The sequence below is a fragment of the Alexandromys fortis genome, unplaced genomic scaffold (assembly GCF_014885135.2).
Source record: "Alexandromys fortis isolate MF-2015 unplaced genomic scaffold, M_Fortis_MF-2015_v1.1 scaffold_65, whole genome shotgun sequence".
NCBI classification, from domain to species: domain Eukaryota; kingdom Metazoa; phylum Chordata; class Mammalia; order Rodentia; family Cricetidae; genus Alexandromys; species Alexandromys fortis.
In genome coordinates this window covers 7585385-7591623 of record NW_026067986.1, presented here as the reverse complement: position 1 = coordinate 7591623, position 6239 = coordinate 7585385, and the positions used below count along the sequence as shown (strand labels likewise).

The window sequence follows — 6239 nt, the reverse complement described above, 5'->3', positions numbered from 1 at the left end:
TTATTGAAAGCAAACTGTCCAAGCTCCAAGCAGTTGCATCTCCCACCTAACCCCTCTGGCTACGTGTCAGAATGCCTTAAATTTTAAGTCTTTGTTTTCTCTTTTTGTGAGGAGGGCTGCCTTTAGTTTTCTTTTTGTTCTTGCCTATTCTTATGACTTTGTAACCACACCCACAAAGAGAGAGAGGGAGCGGGATAGAGAATCAGAGAGAGAAAGAGAGAGAGAGAGAGAGAGAGAGAGAGAGAGAGAGAGAGAACACTGATCATGATCTCTGATGCAGATGAAGTAAGTATAATAAAGTTCACACTCTGAATACATCTTGTCTTTAAAATAGTTTGATTGTCTTTAAAATAACTTTATTGGCCGCGCGATGGTGGCGCACGCCTTTAATCCCAGCACTCGGGATGCAGAGGCAGGCAGATCTCTGTGAGTTCGAGACCAGCCTGGTCTACAAGAGCTAGTTCTAGGATAGGCTCCAAAGCCACAGAGAAACCCTGTCTCGAAAAAACCAAAATAAATAATAAAAAAATAAAATAAAATAACTTTATTGGAACACAGCCGTGCTTGTTCAGTGTACAACGTCCAGGGTATGGGTGCTTCCACATATAATAAAATTAACATAGCCTATATGGCCCTCGAGGCATAAAAATTATTACTATTGAGCCTTTCACAGAAAATACATTTTCCATCATTATCCATAAACTGCAGCTGGCCTGTGAACTACTTCCTGCCGGCTAGCATCAACATTAGGACCCTGCACCAGAATATAATAAGCCAGCCGTGTCAGCGCGCACTCTGTCTGCTCCAGCCGATGCTCTTTCTCCGCAGGAAGACCCTCTGGAGGAAGACGGGATGCGTAGCTTTGCACTCCACCATCAGCCCTCGCCCCTTGTGGATCGGCGCTTTCGGCAGCACCGACTTCAGCGAGTCTATAAAACTTTAACTTTCTTTGAGGAAAGTACTTTCTTTAGGCCACTTTCTGGGCTGTGTGACTCACGGAGATGCGCGGAACTGTGGCTTAGCTGCTGCTGTTTAATAAACTACTCCAAAACCTGGTGATCTAAAGCAAACCATAGTTCAGCAGTTCAGCCTGGGCTTAGCTTGGCGGTTCCGGCCGTGACTGGGCTCCACAGCTTTGCGCTTGCGCTTATTCACGCCTCTGTGGGCAGCTGGCAGAGCAGCCGGGGCTGGTAGGTTATAACCTGTATAACTTTCTGCTCCACGGGGTCTCTCTCGGCGATGGGGCCGTGCTGAGAAGCCTCTGCGTGGTCCCCGCAAGGCTCACAGCTGACACCTCTTTCACCTTCCCAGGGCAAGCAAATTACAAAAGCAGCCTACGTATCTTTGGGGTGGGAAAAGAGACCCCACGTCTTTGTGGTATCCCACTCGTTCTGTGCAATCAGCCGCAGGGAGGAAGAAGGACTGTGGTTCCTCTTCATTGCTTCCTCCTTTTCAGACCTCGATCAACAGTGGGGAACTGGCTTGCGGGGTAGAGGCTCGTTTGCAGACTTTGGTCTGGTTTCCCTGATGCTTACTAGTGTGCACTGGGGTTCTTAGTGCTCAGCTGATCTAATTTTGGAATCGCATGCAAATCTGTTGAGAGACTGACACCCAGACGCAAGGGTTTAGTTGAGAGAAACAGCGGTGGTAACAGAGGTCCAGTTCTGCCGCCGGAATCTGGACGTCATTGTACGTGAAACTAGAGCGTTACAAATCACCTGCTAAGCCTTTCTATGGTTGTGCGCCCAAGAGCAGATTGACAGGGCTTGCTGACCCACACAGCCTCCAGCGCGGTCTCCGCACAGGGAGGGAACAACAGATTCCAAAGAGATAAACAGAGGATTCTTAATCTTAGCTAACGTCCCTATGATCCTGGCCTTGTCCTCTCCCAATTGTTTCCGCAACGACACATTAGTTTTCCTGAAAGCTTTATGTGGGAAGGGGGAAGGAACAGATGAGGGGTAACAGGTGAGGGATGGAGACTGTGGACTCACCTTATCATACCTGGACATTTATTTGAAGCTCATGATTTGCTCAGGGAAATTGAGCTCACCAACTATTTCTGTGAGATAGTCTGTCCCCTTCTTACACTCGAAGTGATCAGAGATGTTGGGAAATTTCACTGTAACATTACAAAATAGAGATAATTAATAGAAACAGTAGTTGATGCATGTCTATTAGTAATAAGAGTGTATAAGTGCAATTAGACACTGAAGTGTGTGTGTGTGTGTGTGTGAATTCGGAGACAGAATCCAGGAATTTGTGCATTTTAAGAAAACCATTTGCACCACTGAGTTCCATACCCAGCCTAGACACAGAAATCTCTCTCTCTCTCTCTCTCTCTCTCTCTCTCTCTCTCTCTCTCTGTGTGTGTGTGTGTGTGTGTGTGTGTGAGAGAGAGAGAGAGAGAGAGAAAGAGCACGCGTGTGTGCATGTGCGTGTGTGTGTGTTCATGTGTGTATTCATATGTGCTCATATGTAAGCCAGAGTTCAACACTATTGTCTTTCCCAATCTCTTTTCTACATTGATTGTTTGAGCCTGGGTCCCATTGAACCCGGACTTCACCAATTCAGCTCCGTTAGCAAATAAGACCCCAGGGATCGCCTTGCCTCAGCATCCCAAGTGTCATGAAGTACAGGTACATTGCCTCTGCTCTCTTTTCCCTCACCTGTACTGTGGATCAAAGTGGGATTCTCAGCTTGTTCAGCTCTTGAGCAGGAGGCCTTGTTAGAAACTTTGTCTCTATCTTACGAGTCTCACTGCCCTTCCTCAGAACTGACGCACAAACATTGCCTGAGGTGTTCTTTCAATCACTCAGGCAGAACAACCTGGAAGTTCCAGCTTTTTCCAGCCTGGTCACGCTTGGTCCTTTTTGTTTTGCAATAGTTGTCCCAAGCCTCTCTTTGGTCCTAGCTTTTACCAAGCTGTTTCCTAAGAACCCTTGATGATTCCCAGATAGGAATTCTTTCCTCCTGAGCTGCCTCTCTGCCTGCCCCATCTCCCATGTGACGACCACGCACTGCTGAGGGCTGCTATGCGCTTCTTAGGGTAGAATGTTACCACTGTCACCTCTAAAACTTCATCTTGAAACACTTCAATATGGAGGTCCCGGACCCTTCCTTAGATTCCACCCCTGGCTCCTAACTTCATGCTCCAGTCTTTAGCAGGCCTCTCTGGTTGTTTAGTGAGTAACACAGGGATCTTGTCTGATATTTCATGAACTTATACCAGACGTACCAGCAGCCACACTAGCTAGCCATAAAGTCCCAGGTGCTGGCGGTGCTCGCCTTTAATCCCAGACCTAGAGAGGAATATAAGGTGGGATGAGACAGGAACTCACTCTCTTTCAGGCTGGAGATTTCATCGAGGTAAGAACTCTCTAGTGACTTGGCTGCTTTGCTTTTCTGATCTTCAGGTTGAGTCCCAATATCTGTCTCTGGGTTTTTACTATCCATGCTATGCCATATCGTAGTCAAGACAGAAGAACCTCGGGCTCTGGAGAGATGGCTCAGCGGTTAAGAGCACTGCCTGCCCTTCCAAAGGTCCTGAGTTCAATTCCCAGCAACCTCATGGTGGTTCACAACCACCTGTAATGAGATCTGGTGCCCTCTTCTGGCCTACAAGCCAGGCAGACCACTGTATACTTAATAAATAAATAAATAAATCTTTTAAAAAAAAATAGAAGAACCTCTCTCCTTGTCCTATTTCCTACCCAAGGAAGAATTTTCTCAGTACTATAACATCGTGAGATGAAATATGAGCTTAGAAGATCGGGGGCCTTTCTGTTTGCCACTAACACATTCTGAATTAAGGAACCAGTGCTTGGTACTGTAGGACTTTGATAACTACTGAGGCACCGAATGGAATGGTTTGCTCTTTAAAATAATAAAAAAAATGACATTAATAACCCAATGGCCCAGTTAGTAAAACGCTTGCTGTGCATTTACGTTGGCATTCTCTTGCTGGACTTGAGTTTGGATAACCGACATCCACATAAAAGCTGAGCACGGCAGTGAAGGTCTATAACCCCCAGCATGGTGGGGTAGGGAGACCTGCAGATTCCTGGCTAGCCTTTGTACCCACGTCAGTGCACAAGGATCCCCGACAGACCCATCTCAAGAATCGAGGCAGAGAAATGAAGGAAGACACCCAAACTTGACCTCTAACCTCTCTGCGTACACACACACGGATGGGCACACAGACAGACGGATGGCAGACTGACACCCACATCAACTGAGGTTTGATGAATTTATTTCCAGAACTCAATTATTTACTTTAGGACAATAGCAGGAATATCTAGTCAGAGAAAAACCCAGTCTGCTGGCCTTTAGAGCAGTGGTTCTCAACCTTCCTAACACTGCAACCGTTTAATACAGCTCTTTGTGTTGTGGTCACCCCCAACCATAACATTATTTCATTGCTACTTTGTAACTGTGATTTTGCTACTGTTACGAATTAAAATGTAAATATTTCTTGGAGATAGAGGTTTGTCAAGACCCACAGGTTGAGAATCGTTGTTTTACAGTCTCTCCTCCTTCCAAATTTTTCCTGCAAAAGTTGCAGCCATCCAAGCTGCCCCTTTATGAGGACTCACGGGACCCAACACCAAATCACCATGGAATGCTAATTTTCAGACAGGCTGAAGTTTAACCCCGCCTTTGGAGAAGAGCCAGCCTCCCCGGAAGGTACAGTCTATAGACACGGGTTTCCATCCTCAATGAAAGCAGGTTTTCACTGCTTTACAATTCACCCCTCAAAACCTTAATTCCAAATTTGGCTCAGAGTAGTTTTCCATAAAATAGTAATGTAGTGATGATTTCTCAAAATAGATGTGACTTCCTCCGAAAAAAGCCCTAAATTCCCTATTTGGGCAAACAGCATCTTCTCACTTCAGATGGCTGGTTTCCTTCTTCACAGGCATCAGTGTGTCCAGGAGAGCTCCGACCCTGGGACACTGAAAGATAAAGCAGACTTCGGTGTGTGGAAAATCCTCTCTGATTGGACTCAGGTCCCCTTGTCCCTAGGGGACTCTGCAGCATTGCATGTCCACATCACGTGGGAGGACTCTGCAGCGTGTGCAGCCTGGCGCATGTCCACATCATGTAGGGGGACTCTGCAGCATTGCAGCCTGGCACATGCCACATCACATGGGAGGACTCTGCAGCGTGTGCAGCCTGGTGCATGTCCATATCACATGGGAGGACTCTGCAGCATTGCAGCCTGGTGCATGTCCACATCACGTGGGAGGCCCCATGCTGTTTCACCAGCCTTCAATCAGCAGTGCCCTGTCAGTGAACTGCTGCCAGGTCAATGACAGGGAAAGAGGGTGCAGTTTGTTTCAAAAAAGATTGCTGTCTCTCCTGCTGTATATATAATCTGATTCTTTTCCTTCACGGGAAATTGTCGCTCTTCCTCGCTATCTCCACTATTTCCTGTGTGTAGCTCTCAGATCTCTGACTCTGGGCACCGCTGTGAAGTCTATCAGTGCATTTGATCCGAACACTCACTGTCTGAGCTTCTTCTTGACATCTATTGAGCAATGCATGTGGATTAATGTAGAGATAGGAGCGGCGGGGCTGCGTCCTCGGCACCCGGCCGCCCGCATGGCTAGCTTATGCCCGAAATAATTACACGGAAACTGTATTCTTTTAAACACTGCCTGGCCCGTTATCTGTAGCCTCTTACTGGCTAGCTCTTACATATTAATCTAACCCATTTCTAATAATCTGTGTAGCCCACGAGGTGGCTTACCAGAGAAGATCTTAACCTGCGTCTGTCTGGAATGGGAGAATCATGGCGACTCTCTGATTCAGCTTCTTTCTCCCAGCATCCTGTTCTGTTTTCTCCGCCTACCTAAGGGTTGGCCTATCAAATGGGCCTACGCAGTTTCTTTATTAGTAAGAAATCATTCCCACATCAGATTAAGGCAGATGCTCTGCTGTAGAGGGCTGGTTTTGAATGGCACAGAAACTCTGTGCAAGGAAGACTGGAGGAAGCATTCTTGCTGACAGGCTTGGCAAACCAAGTCGGGAGGAGGCAACCCTCTCCCATCAGTAGAGTGCCTTGCCAATGGTCAGTCCTTGAGAACACAGATGTGCACTGTGTAGTTCAAAGGCTCTAATTAGGTTGTGGTTTGTCTTCTGATGAGGTGTTTTTACATATTATATTACAACAAGAGTTATCCCCATAACACCAAGCTTTTTGTTTAGATTAGCTAGGGCACGAAGCCCTCGAAATT

The 6239-nt window shown here is 46.8% G+C and overlaps 1 long non-coding RNA gene across 1 annotated transcript; it reads right to left on the bottom strand.

The window, feature by feature from the left end:
* Positions 1-480: 480 nt before the first annotated feature.
* Positions 481-5767, bottom strand: LOC126511882 (uncharacterized). Its single transcript, XR_007594804.1, has 3 exons — positions 4891-5767; positions 1995-2122; positions 481-1604 (listed from the first exon to the last, which is right to left on the bottom strand). It is a non-coding gene; the product is annotated as an uncharacterized lncRNA (long non-coding RNA).
* Positions 5768-6239: the final 472 nt, after the last annotated feature.